At 46.7% G+C, this 14,007-nt stretch overlaps 1 protein-coding gene across 8 annotated transcripts in view; it reads right to left on the bottom strand.

Annotated features, from left to right (window-relative positions):
* ITPRIP (inositol 1,4,5-trisphosphate receptor interacting protein) overlaps positions 1-9,640 on the bottom strand; it is a 63,991-nt gene extending 54,351 nt beyond the window's left edge. For 3 of the 8 annotated variants that reach the window (XR_007775023.1, XR_007775025.1, XR_007775027.1), the window contains exon 1: positions 9,239-9,413. The gene's annotated coding sequence lies outside the window, so the exon portion shown is untranslated. The other 5 variants (XR_007775024.1, XR_007775026.1, XM_050958127.1 and 2 more) reach the window with 3 other exon arrangements.
* Between the last annotated feature and the right edge of the window lie 4,367 nt (positions 9,641-14,007).

The following is a 14,007-nucleotide window of genomic DNA, read 5'->3' as shown; positions in this document are numbered from 1 at the left end:
GATGAATTCAGTGGGACTACACAAGTGAGTTAAGCGCTCAGTGGGAGTCAGGGTTGGTCTGGCCTATTGTAGGGTGAAAATATCAGGACACATGGGGGTGGGGGTGGGGGAAGGAGGTGTCCACTGGCGGAGCAAAAATAAAAAAATAAAAGGCAAAATATTGGGACAAACTGCATCCAGACCAAAAATCGGTCGGGACGCAGGACAAACACCTAAATATCGGGACGGTCCTGATTTTATCAGGATGTCTGGTCCCCCTAGGCCCTATGGGATTTAATTTTCATTGTTTTGTCTGAAGCAATGTATCAGATATTTTATAGACTAGAAGCACCACCATTCCTTAGTGCAATTCAGGGCAGGAGGTAGTTGACTACAGAGCTTGCTTACCTGAAAATGTAGGACTCGACCGCTCCCTGTTTCTGCTTGGGTGAAGGAACCCTGACCCTATTCTTACAGGCTCAGGAAGGCTACACTTCCATTTGCTTTTGCAGCGTGATCATCACAACCACATGGGCTAGAAAGTGCATTTTAAAAGAGCTAAAATTCTGCAGAAACAGGTGTCTTTGGCTCTTGTTCTCCCTAAGGCAAGAGTTCCACTCACCAAAGGGGAGTGGATTTTTAACAAGCTGTCCATGTGGCAATGCGGTGCATAAAATGTTCTCTCACTGCATATATTGAAAGAGCATCTTTGCCCCAGGTAAAAATCTCATTGATATGACTAATGTGCTGGCTCAACCAGAAAAGTGACCTCCAAAAAGGGGTAATAATGAAAAATGGGACAGCCCATTTATGTGCAGGAAGCGGCTACAGGCAAGAAGGCAAATGCTCTAATTCTCAGGGCTTTGAACTTGGCAGACGGGAAGAGTGCGCCCAGGAATGCTTTTGGAAAACTGCTTTGCTGGCATTAGAACAGCCGTTCCAACCAAAGACCGGGAGGGGGGACCCCCTCTCACAAGACTGGATCCAAAAAACGACATGAGACAACATGGTATCAGCAGCCAGCCAAGAGTAATTCCAGACTGAGTGCCAAACATTAACCTCCCCTTTTCTGCACACACAAGCCAAGACAGTTTCCAAATCAAGGTCCTATATAAAATCATCTTGTTATTGCTTTTCCAGGTGGGCTCTGCTGATTCAGTTCATCTCCTGGTGCTATTAGCACATAACCCAAGCGTCCAGATTTCCATTTAAAAATAACAAAACATCGTTACCAAAAAAGCAACCCATAATGTTTTCCTTCAGCATTGCTCAATAGTATTTTAAAGGAGATTTACTTACTGTCCAGTGTGACAGCTCCAAAGTGAAAGCCCTTCTAGCAGCTCCCTGTGGAAGCAGCGTTTTTTATTTCCAGATCCCTTCTGGAAACGAGGACTTTGCCTGAAACACGTACCAGCTAAAGATCTCACAGTGTTTACATACATTCACTAAACTTCATATTATTACCTCTATGCTGTAGAGGAGACATTTCCCCCTCCTCCCCCCAACCTCGCTGCCCCCAGAAATGCAGCTAGCTATGGCATGGAATTCTGCAGAACATAAAGAAAACCGAAGAAGAACCGCAAGTTAAGAGGGGGAAGTTAGTTAGGCACAATGCAGTTACCATAGCTGGAAATTAGTCAGGGCACAGATTGTTACAAAGAGTCATGCAGCATACGATCCACAGGTCCAGAGCCACAGAGGTATTCAGTGGAAGTTAGGAAATACCGTTGTGGCTCTGGACCTATAGTGACCAGTTATAATCAGCTTTGAAGGGAAGTCCACAGCAGTGGGAAAATCGCAGCTCCTTTGACGGGCCACCCAAATCCAATCACAGGTTTGTTGCAGTCACAAATGCACATGCAGGTGAGGGAAATCCCTCGGCAGACTCCTCCCTCACTGATCATCCCCCACTTTTAAAGCTTATGAATAGGGCCAAATTAGCACCCAGAGAGACAGAGGGCTAAGAGGGGTGGATGATTTTATGTCATTGCCAGTGCATGCTAGTTGTTTCGCCAAAGGCACCTACCTGCCCTAAAGAGCTTACACGAGCTAGAAAAGCTTATTAGGGGGGATTGGTTGATTTCAGCAAGTAGCAGGAGAAAGTAGAGAACAGAGGTAAGGGGAGCAGAACGCATGAATGGATATTGAGCAACAATGCAGGAAAGGATCCACCATGATCTTTTACAGGGAGGCAGAGAGTGAGGCTCTGGCTGGACTTTTTTGACATCAGAGACTTAGGAAGTTACACTTCAGAGAAATTATGTAGACAGGTGATTGGCCATGTCCATTAGTTAAATATGGGTCATTCAAACAGTGCTCAGCAGTTCCATTCTGTGCCGGGCACTGGGGAAGGGGAAGGCAGTGGCATAGCTATTTCTCAAACCAGATAATAAGCACTGAGCTCAGGCTAGGAAGTCTTGAGATCCAAAGCTTAAGTACATCAACGGGAGCCCTCCTATGGGCCTTGGATCAGGCCCTTCACCTGTCCCCTTCTTTTCCATAGTTACAGGGGTCACAAAAGATCCCAATGAGAAAGCACAGGAGTGCGAGAGCGAAGAGCCTCTCTTTCCCATTCAATAATGATCGCTAGGGATGAGGGCCATGCAGGGAGTAGATGGGGCAGTGCTGAGCATCATGGTGTCAACTTTTAGGTATCAAGGGGGGGCGGGAAGCACAGGAACAACACAGTGATCCACAAAGCCTAAGCTGGGCGCCTCGGCTCCCTATGCAGCAAATGAGAAGACAGAGTGGCACCTTCGACCGAGATCCACAAAAGCCAGCATGCTAAGCAGGGAGCTGCCTGTACTAGCCACTGGGAGATACGGAGAAGGGGGTGTGTCCTAAGCTCAGACCCTCTCTTCAGACAGGAGCCCTAACTCCCGGCTTCAGGGAGGTGCCTCTCTCTGCTTGTGGATCGGTGCACAGGAACCAGCTGCCTGGAGTTCCATGGCTTAGATGCCTCAGGTGTTTCTTGCAGGGACGAGTTAGTGGACTGCCTCACCCCATACAAAATAGTCAGGGGGGTGGGGAGGGCTGGCTTATAACTCCTATCCCAGTAGTTGGAGCACTTAGCTGGGAGGTAGGAGACCCAGGTTCAACTCCCCCTGTCTACCAGATTTAAACAGAGATTCTTCTACACCTCTCAGGAGAGTGCTCCATGACTGGGCTATTCTGATGTGGGGCTCCCTCCCCCTCTCCTGTGGAAGCTGTTCCAGTGTGGATAAATAATGAAAGGGGACTGGACTGAGGGTCTCCCAACTCCCAGTGGATGTCCAGACCACTGGTCTATAGCATCTCTCTGTAGCTCAATGACTAGTTGAGTACTTATCCATATTGGGCCAGAGAGAATGATTTTGCATTAAATAGGGCCTACTCCCCCCTGAGCACACCTACTTGGTGTGGCTCAGCACAATTTAGGCAGCCAAATGCCATCTTTGGTTCGTTAACCGCTATGGAGCCTGGGCGGGAGACAAGTGTCTGGGCACCTAGAGGAAAGCAGCAATGTACACACTCAGAAGCAGAACCACAGGCATATAGGGAACTTGACAATCTAGGTGCGGAGTGAGTTTAGGCTCCTACCAGGTTTGGTAGGAGTCCTGTGGATTGCAGCAGAGCCAAAACTTGGACATAAAGGCCTCAGTATCTTTGCGGATCAGAGCCAAAGCTCCCCTACTTCTTTGGCCCCCAATGGTCATTGGCAGGCCATGTGTTAAGTCAGCAGTTTTGAAAGCGGGGCACTTCCTCATTACCTGATTCTTCACACCTGTGCAGAAGCTGCAACCGGCTGCCAGATCAGCATTTCTGGCCTGTAGACATTTTACACCCAATTTGCACAGATGCAAACGACAACTGAAGGTGCCCAGCATGTGAGAATCAGGCCCCACATCTGTAAGGGCTGAACTGTCACAGCAATGAGTCCATAGACCCTTGGCAACAGTCAGAGGCTCGTAAAATCGACCCTTTGAAGCCTGAAGGTCTATTTAGGTACAGCAAGCTGCTCCAAAGACAATGTCCCCTCTGCAAGGCGCTGGAGAGGCACTGCGCTGACTAGTGGAGAGGGCTAGAGAGTCAGTGGTGCAGTGGGCGACTGTGCCAGTACCTGGCCTCTTAAAAACAATTTGGGGCAAGCTGCAGGTGCACAAACCCCCCCCCCCCCACACCCAACGGTTTATTTGCAGCCTCTGCTCTCTATATGTCCCTTTGAAGAGTACAGCCAGGAGACGCTTGCCAAGCAGTCATGCTTTCCAGTTTAGCTTTTAATTGCTGGGTGGTGCAGGAAGGTGAGGATTCCAGTTTTAGGGAGCTGTAGGTAGGGAGTGAGAGCGCCCTGGGTGTGGTGTGAGTGGGGATACTGCTGCGCCCAGTGCCGGAGGTACCAGCTCAGCTGTGTAAGCAAAAATTTCTGCCCACTCATTCCTCCAGTGGAGGAAACAGGATGGGAGGCAGGTAGCCAAGAATAGGGCAACATGCAGAGAGAGAGAGAGAGAGAGAGAGAGAGAGAGAGAGACAGCATAGAGGTACAGCTGGGAGAGCAATTTATTTTTGAAGCAGACATTTTAGAGTTCCGGGCACAACACGAAATTAGCTAAACCACTGCCAGACGAGCTAGAACAGACCCTTAGCTGCGAACACAAACCTGCCCTGAAATCACCCTCTCGAGGCAAAGGATTCAGCAAAGCAAATGGCTTTTACGCAGCCTCCTGAAGGCCAATGGATACAGAGGCTCTGTTGGACCAACACGGGAAGGAAGTGCCAGGGCAAGGGCTCTCTCCTGAGAGCACCCAGCCTACAGACATTCAAGTCTAGGGACTGTAAGAGCACATCTGCTGAGCTCTAGTAGGGTGACCAGATGTCCCGATTTTATAGGGACAGTCCCAATTTTTGGGTCTTTTTCTTATATAGGCTCCTATTACCCCCCACCTCCGTCCTGATTTTTCACATTTGCTGTCTGGTCACCCTAATCTCTAGTGCTATGCTGGTGCCTATGGAGAGTTGTGACCCAAAGCAGGGAAAGCTGTATGATTTAAAGGGACACATGGAGAGCAGAATGCTGGAATAATAAAGGCAAGAGGCTGCCTGCCCCAAATAAGCCATTTTAAGGGGTGTGTTTTTGTGAATGAGCCGCTTGCCCCAAAATATTCCTCCTTATGCGTTATTCAGGTTCAAATCCTGCGGTGCTTACTCAGCTGAGCCAGTCGTGAGCAGTAGGGAGTGCAGGACGGGAAGCTATATTACTGGAAGTATTAGTACTGATGGTGTAGAGGTCACCTACCCGTTGAACCAGCACCTCTTCCCCATGGACATTCTTCTCATGGGCAATGTCCTTTTGGGATAGGATACAGGAGCTACAGAGGCGCTGGTTTCACAGCAGCTTAGCAAACTGGTCCTGCTTTATGGCAACTGCTGTCTTGTGCTGCAGAATCTAAGCTTTCCTTTAAAACCCAAATTAGGGTCCTGATTCTCAGAGCTGCTGAGCATCCACCCCTGCTGTTGACTTCATTTGGAACTGAAAATTCTCAGCAGCTTTGAAAGTCAGGTCTTAAGGCTCAGATCCTCTAGAGCAGTGGTTCTTAAACTAGGGCCGCCGCTTGTTCAGGGAAAGCCCCTGGCAGGCTGGGCCGGTTTGTTTACCTGCCGCGTCTGCAGGTTCGGCCAATCGCGGCTCCCACTGGCCGCGGTTCGCCGCTCCAGGCCAATGGGGGCTGCAGGCAGGGCGGCCACTATGTCCCTCGGCCCCCGCTGCTTCCTGCAACCCCCATTGGCCTGGAGAAGCAAGCCATGGCCAGTGGGAGCCGCGATCGGCCGAACTTGTAGATGCGGCAGGTAAACAAGCCGGCTTGGCCTGCCAGGGGCTTTCCTTCAACAAGCGGCAGCCCTAGTTTGAGAACCACTGCTCTAAGGTATTTAGGTACTTTAATCAGTAGGACGTAGGTGCTTAAGGGCTTGTCTTTACATACAGCACTATAGCGGTGCAGCAACACTAGTGCAGTTGTGCTGCTGTAGTGCTTAAGTGAAGTCACTCCTATGCCAACAGGACAGCTTCTCCCATCGGTATAGTTAATCTACCTCCCCGAGAGGTGGTAGCTATGTCGATGGGAGAAGCTCTCTCATCCACATAGTGCTGTCTACACAGGGGGTTAGGATTTTTCACACTCCTGAGTGACACAGTTATAATGATATAGATTTGTGGTGTAGACTTGGCCTCAGTATCTTGGAGGATCTGGGCTTAAATTTCATGTTTAGTTTTTCCTCTGTTGCAATTTAACTAGCATTACAAGAGGTACCATGCCCTAGACACTACAGCTGTGAAAAGAGCCTTCAAAATATGAATCAAAAAATGTAAAACACAGCGATGTCTGCCTGAGTGTGCAGACAGCCTGAAACAACAGTTCAAGAATGTGCAAACTGCCCTTGTTCGAGGTCTCTTCCAACCCTAATATTCTATGATAAGGGATTGCTAACTCTGAGTTCTAGTGATGACAGATTAAAATGTCAAATTGTTAACTACTTAATTGCCACTCAAAGTATGAAAGAAAGTCCAGAGACAGTTATATGAGGAAGCTCTACCTACAGGAATATTGCTAAAGGGGTATAGCTTGTTTTGTGAACACACCTTGGAATAATACCACTGATTTCTTCCTTCTCCCACCTTACCCCACAATTACATCCCTGTTTACAAGTATTACTAAAGCACTTAGGTGTGATCTGGTGGCACGAGCACAAGATGAGGAGCCAGGAATCCCCAGTCGCTGATCCCGATGCTCACACTGACTCACTCTCTGACCTTTGACAAATCATTCACCTCTGTGTCTGTAGTGCCCAGAGTTACTGAGGTTTATCTCCCACCTGGGCATATTGTGAGGGTTAGTTAAATGCTTTGAAGATGAAACACACTAAGTCCCATGTGTTAAAGAAGGTTGAGTATTTGTTTTCATGACCTGTTTTCACTCAAGGATTGGAAAAGCTGCTCTCAAACATGTCAAGGAGCTAAAGGAAAATCTGGACCAGTCATTTTAAAATCAAAGAGTCCATTCCAGTGGACAGTGTTTCTATAGTAACAACAGCAATAATGCAGTGCTGCACTGGCATCTGACATAAAAACAGTCCCAAGATCATTCAAAACAAGCTGTGGTGGCTGGGCTGCACATACAAAGTGCTGCTATTTCTGATACATCAATGGTCCTGTGTTTAGCTTCATGCTCTCAAGAAGTCAATGCAAACAGCTGTCATGACAGAGTGGTTGAAGACAACACTCCAGATAGTTTCTGTCTGCACTACTTTTATTGCACTAGTGTAGAAACAGCATGAGCATTTTTACCACAGGCTAACACATCTCAGAGTTAATGCAGATGGCCTAGTGCTAAGAATGCCAGTAAATACCAGAGTCCTGTTTACACTAGAACTTCCATAATTACTATCATCAGGGAAACAACACCCAGTGGAAGATTCCAGCCCCAATTCTAGTGTAGGAAAGTCCACTGGAGTCCCGACTCTCCTTTGCCACTGGTTTTACCACTAGTGATTTCCAGCGGAGCTGTTCCTGATTTGCCTCTCATACCAGTGCAAATCAGGGCCAGGCTATTTTAGGGAGAGATAAAACACACATATAAGAGAAATAGTAACATTTTTATAAAAATGCAGCCCTCACTTGTCAATGTGAGACTCAGCTTGGCTGTGTTAGCATTAAAACCCAAGGCAGCCATGTGTCATTTTAAGCCAGAGATGAAGCTTGTGTAACATGCATTCCACATTGGTTATTCACTAACAACATCTGTAAGCTAAGGATCCCTCCTTGTATGTTTGGTGCAGAAGAAGAAGGGCAGATGATTAGGTTTTCCACTCTGGGGCCTTGATCATGCAAAGACTTACACAAGTGCTTCACTTTATGCACTGTGAGTCTGTCTGGGTGATATCAGTGGGTGGGAGTACTCTCTACACACTGTGTTTGCAGAATTGGGCCCTGTGGCTCAAAGGAGAAAGGACCCCCAGGCCAGTGTTCACTGGAAACTTTTGTTAGGGTTGTTAATTTTTTTTTTAAAGAGAAGTTTCAGCAGTTGCAAAAGCCCTAGTGCGAACAAGTCATATTGGCATGAAAGTGCTTTGGCTGGTATAGATTATTTTGCTCAGGGAACTAGTAAAAACTGTATCTGCGTAGGGAGTTTGCCATTATTGCTTTATCAGTCGAGCTACACTGGCAAACCATTTCCAGTGCATAGGCCATCCATGGAGTAGCTGAGGATTAAGAAATGTTGTCCAGAAACTGGTGGGTTTTTTTTTAAAAGAAGAAAGTCTCAACTAAGCTAGGGTTTCTCCCCCATCTTATTCTTATTCTCCGTCCCCACCTCCGACGTAATTCACTCCTTGCTTTAAAAGAGAATGACACAAGGCAGGCATGTCAACACATGCGGAAGGAAAATCTATGCAAACACAGGCTGGTGTTGAAAACTTCGGTTACAACGTACTGATGTGCCAGTGATTAGTCGCAATGTAAGTGATCATTTGATAACCTGGTTATCCCAGGTGAAAGAACAGCTCGAGATCGCGCTAGGAAATAGAACAACATTGATTTTGACGACAGGGATTGTGCAGTACCTAATCGGCCTTTTCAGTGGCTCTTTTTGACACAGACCTTAAAACTGTGGTACTTCTGCTCTCGCAAGGGGCACAAGCAGTTTCCAGCAAGCCAGCTCAGCCAACTTCCTCACTCTGTCCACAGCACATGCTCCAAAACCCCCTACTCTGCAGGGACCACACACACACACACACACACCTGCGGGGGGAGGGGAGGGGGGGGAGGGGAGCACTTTGCCCCAGGTCCCGCAGGGGCCCCCACAAGAATATAGTATTCTCTAGTACTGCAACTTTTTTTTATGGAAGGGGCCCCCAAAATTGCTTTGCCCCAGGCCCCCTGAATCCTCTGGGTGGCCCTGCCACCAGAGCCTGACTGCACCCCTGAAGCTCGGATGCTGGGAAGGGGGGTGTTTGCTGGCCCGTACCAGGCGAGCTCGAGGGCGGAATAAGCATTAAAAGGAAATAAACTCACTTCACATCCCCAAAGATGGAGGATCAGAGGGACCCCTCCTCCCCCGCAGCTTGCATCCACTGTGAAGCAGAAAGCCAGCCCAGCGGCCGCTGCAGCAGCAAGCGAACCCCCTTCGGGGAGCTGCAGCCCCCGGCCAGCCAGGAGAGCAGGTTTCTGGGCCCGCCGCCCCCACTGAGGTTAGCGAAGCGGAGAGACGGGGGCAGACTCTTGACTTACTGCGCCTTGTCGCCAGCCACTTCTTTGCTGTTGCAAACGGCGGCCCCCTTTGTAAACGTTCACGGAGCCACCGGCCGAGGCGATGGGCAAGGGCTTCCCGGGATTTCTTCCTTCCTTCTTAGCCCCATGCTCGCCTTTTTCACCGCTAGCAGCGCCCGGTTCGGTCGCTTTCTGGTTTACTCATTTCCTGGATGTCAGCGTTACTCCGCGAAACTTTCCTCCCTATAACAGCAAAACTCTGGGCTCCACTTTCTGCCTCCTGGGACCTTCTTAAGGAGGACGGTCAGAAAAAGGGGGGTGGGGGAGAAGTCTCATAAGGCAGCTCCTAGGTGTCCTGCACAGCAAAGACCCTTCCAGGCGGGTCCATGCCTTTGCGGGCCGTGTAAACCCGAGCCGCTTTGCTGAAGCAGCGTCAATCCGGAGTTTCCCGGGAGGAGGGATTAGGCAAATCCACCTTAAACCCTGCCTGTTGCGCAGTGCATGATTACAAGGGTCGGCAGCAACTTTCCTGGGTTTGTTGCTGGCACCTTGTTGTAATGAGGTGAGATTTCCATGCAAGGGGCTTCCCAATTCTAGCCCCTTCAGGCATCCAGGAGTAGCCCGCCGCAGCCCCCGGCCCTTCTCTGCACACGCGGGGAACGTGCGCTGTTGTTGGTAACTTTTCCCCTTGCTTCCCCCATTGGGTCCCGCACATGGCTTTGCAACGAGGGGCTTTTTGCTACCACAAAGGAAGGAGGCGCATTCCTTTTACTTTTCACATGTGTACTGTTGTAGCTGGGGCAGTGGGCCACCTACTGCAGTTTGAACAGCTGAGGACTAAAAAGAAAGTTCAAACCTGAACATAAAACAATCTAATTAACGCTTAACTTTTTTTTCCCCACAGGGAAAGGCTGCACAAACATCCGCTCATTAATTCTCCACAAGCCCCTATCAGGGAGAGAAATAGTATAATCCTCACTGTACAGGAGTTTAAGCGACTTGTTCACAGTAACATAGAGGAAATCAATGGCAGAGCCAGGATTAGAATCAAATATTGTTGGCTCCCAACCCTGTGCTCCTTCCACAATTAAAATGCTGCTTCCCAATTAAAGATCTAATTGACAATTAACAATTACAAGCTAAACAGCTATCACCTCCCATATGAAACACAAGAAAAAATGTAATTTTCTGGAGCTGCGTAACATCTGAACTCAGTGGCACAAGCAGGGTCCCCTTGTTTCTGATTCTGATGGGCCAGCGGGACATTTAAAGCAGGGCTGAAATCCCTTTGGGGTCAGTGCAGTGTCATCTTGTCACAACATGGTGATAATTGCATTGTAATACCTGTAACCCACTGGCAAAGCATCCTGTTACTCTTTCGGGGGTGGGGGAAGCTTGTCTACACACAGAACTGCCTACTACTGCTCCTAGAATTGCCTTTTCAGCTCATGTGGTCACGGTGTATTCAGTAGGGTGGATGGTCCCAGGTTTGAAACTTGTTTGTCACCCACTTGTGGTATTGCACCAGAGACCAGACCTATGCAATGTCAAAAAAGACACAATACAAATGTGATAGTACACCTTTGTCTTGAAAAGAGTTGACTTGGGATGATGTGTCAATCTGTTACTTAAATTATCTGACTTTTCTTAGATTAGGTAACCACATTAACCTTATTGACAAGCTTTGTGTATGTGGGCGTCTGACTCTGCTGGGGCTTACTGGCAACTTGTGAGTTGTTCCTACATTCCTTTCTTATTATATGGTAATCTGCAGGGCTGGCCCCAGACCCCAGCACGCCAAGCGCGTGCTTGGGGCAGCATGCCGCGGGGGGCGCTCTTTCAGAGCAAGACCAACATTTACCTCTTACCTCTTTCAGAGCAAGACCAACAGTGCAGTAGATTATCACTTGGATGCACCTTTCATCCCATTCATGATCCTCCATCTCTGCCAACTGTGGTAGAAGAGGTTTTCTAGGGGAAAGTCATATTAGGAAAGTATTTAATTTATTTGGATCTGTCTTTTTATGCAATTTAGCATAATTTAATTTCACAAAGGATCAAATTCCACCACCCCTTACTCACGAGGATAGTACCCTACTCTGTGAACAGCCCTGCTGAAGTCAGTAGGACTGCAGCACCTAGCACAGTGCCATCCTAGTCCCTGATGGGGGTGCCTAGATGCTACCACAATACAAGCAGTAATAATTGAGTAAGGGTAGCAGAATCTGCCCCAGGCTTGGAATGTTGGATCGGTTTTCCATTTGCTTTCAATCACCTTAGAAAGTGGAGGGATTCCTTTTTATTATGCCCTCCAGTGCTTCTAATCCTTTGTAAAATTAACATTGCACTATGTTTCTGTAAGCAATTCAGAACAAAACAAACAACAACAAAAGAACATATAAATAATTACACAGGCTTTGAAAACAGAAATTAGGGACACAATAGGGAAGTCAAATGCCAGGCCATGAGTCAGTGGAATAGATCCTGTGGTAGCCCCCTAGCTATCTGACTCACAAAGAGAATGAAACATATGGCTGCCTTTCTGGTGCACAAACAGGGATTCAGATTAACAAAAAAGAAAGGCAGGAGTGATAATCCTGCTAGATCCAGGCTTTGCTGAGTCCTGAATGCTATAGTGCATCTGGCTGTGAAAGGACAGAACAGGGTGCAGCAGGATGGCATTTTCACAGAAGCAACCCAGAGTGACCTGAAAGTGCACGTCAAATATCCTATGCCTTTGCCCCATGTATGTGTGCCCCCCAAGCATCCTGCATCACCCTCTTACCTCTAGTATCACATTCCCCTTTGTTGGATCACTCACTGTTCCTCTGGTATCCCAATGCTCCCACTCAGCAATGAGTTGTCCAGAGGACAGCAGCACAAGGAGAAGTGGGGAATGAAAAGGGGAGTTCCATCAACCAGTGAATCTTTCACAGCTACAGGCAAATAAACCTGCAGAGGGAGAGTCACCTTCTGGCTTCAAGCCGGCCATATGGTGTCCTCATCTTCCCCCTCACACCTGACCTTCTAATCTTCTTAGAACTTTGCAGTTATATGCCCTTCCTTGGGTATTAAAAGAGGAGGGTTATTTTTTATAGGGCACCGCAGGGGACTCAAGTATCAAGCAGTGAAACATATCAGGCTAACTTACAGCTACCAAAGGATTTGGTGGGAGTGAGTTATGAGGCAAAGGAGTAAATGATGCATGGAAGTCAGAGCCTATGGCAATGGCTCCTGGTGCTGATAGAGAAGGGTCTCTATGGAGAGAAGTGGGAGGCAAATTATTTTCATTGGTCTGAGCCTGGTAAAACTAGAAATAATTGAAACCAACTCATCTTAGATACCCCCAAATGTTCTCGAACTGGGAGACCACTCAGGGAACAAAAGCAGTGACAGGAGGACATAGGGGGAATCAAAATGGGTGGCTTGGTGAGCAGGTAATGGAGGGAGCTATTCAAGATACAGTGAAAAATAAAGTAAAGCAGGTATCTGCATGTTAACATGAGATTTTCCTCACAGCAATCCGGTAAGTGGCCAAGAAGGGGGTGCTTGATTGGATTTGTGACAAAGAGTTTTGAAGTTCTGGCTCTTGGTACAAATGGAACAAAGGAATGGAAATCTCAGAGGCTAGCACTGCTACAGGGACAAAGTTGTTCCACAGGCAAATCTTGCAGTCTATTGGGGGGATGCTAATAAATGATAGTTTAAGTTTTGCATCAAGATTGTAGTTTTAACCTTAGGACATGATTTTCATAGTTATTTAAATGGCTTTAAAAAAAGTAGATAATTATATACGTAGCTTAGAATAGCACTTTGCTACTAACTCACCAAAACCTTTATTGGGGAATTTTTATTATAAGAGGGACACCAGGTGGCAGATCTACTAGCTAGTCTGTGATTTGACAGTATGAAAATGGTAATGAGATATGGTACCTCTTCTCATCTCCAGGTTACTGGCTCAATTCCTGTCCAAGACAAAAGTGATCAAAAGTTGTTATTTGATATCTGTTCTGTGTCTTGTGTGCAGTGAGTAGGAAGGTTCGGTCCAATTTCAAATGGACAAGTGCTCATATCACCATTTAATTTGGGAATAACAAATAGAATTGAAATAAAAAAACAAACACAACAAGAAATATATCATAGATAATTAGGCTCAGTAAGACTAGATTTTAATTGGTAAATGTCAGTAAATGTTGATATCACTGTACACTGATAAATGGATGAAAAAACATTTCCATCAATAATAATCAAAATTTACAAATAGACAGTAAGAAAATTGCTGCTTGAGAACTTATTAGAGTTTGATTTAAAGATATTTACTTAGTGTATTTTGACATGTGGTGTTGACAGTTGAACAGTTATAAACTTTAACTTTTTGAATCTCAGTGTCTACTGTCATTAAGTTATTGTCTGACACCTGCATAATTTCCCACAAGTGCTAAAATTTAAATAGATCAAAATTCAAAACATTCTTCACAATGAACATTGATTTTATCTGTCAAAATAATAAGAAGAATAAAAATAAAATTCTGCCATGTCTACAAATAATCAAGCAATCAAAGAACCCACGTTTACCAATGACTAGACACAAATCTGACTTACCTTTACTGAAAACATTCTGCTCCTTTTAGCGCTGCAAAACTGACACAATTATGGGAGAGCCAGCAGGATTTTATTCTGCCCTGTGCAGAGAAGGTTAAGGGGTGGCTTGATCACAGTCTATAAGTATCGACATGAGGAACAGATATTTAATAATGAGATCTACAATCTAGAAGAGAAATTTATAATAC

This window comes from Gopherus flavomarginatus, chromosome 6 (genome assembly GCF_025201925.1).
Source record: "Gopherus flavomarginatus isolate rGopFla2 chromosome 6, rGopFla2.mat.asm, whole genome shotgun sequence".
NCBI classification, from domain to species: domain Eukaryota; kingdom Metazoa; phylum Chordata; order Testudines; family Testudinidae; genus Gopherus; species Gopherus flavomarginatus.
The sequence above is the reverse complement of the archived record's forward strand: the minus strand, read 5'-3'. Positions and strand labels throughout refer to the sequence as shown.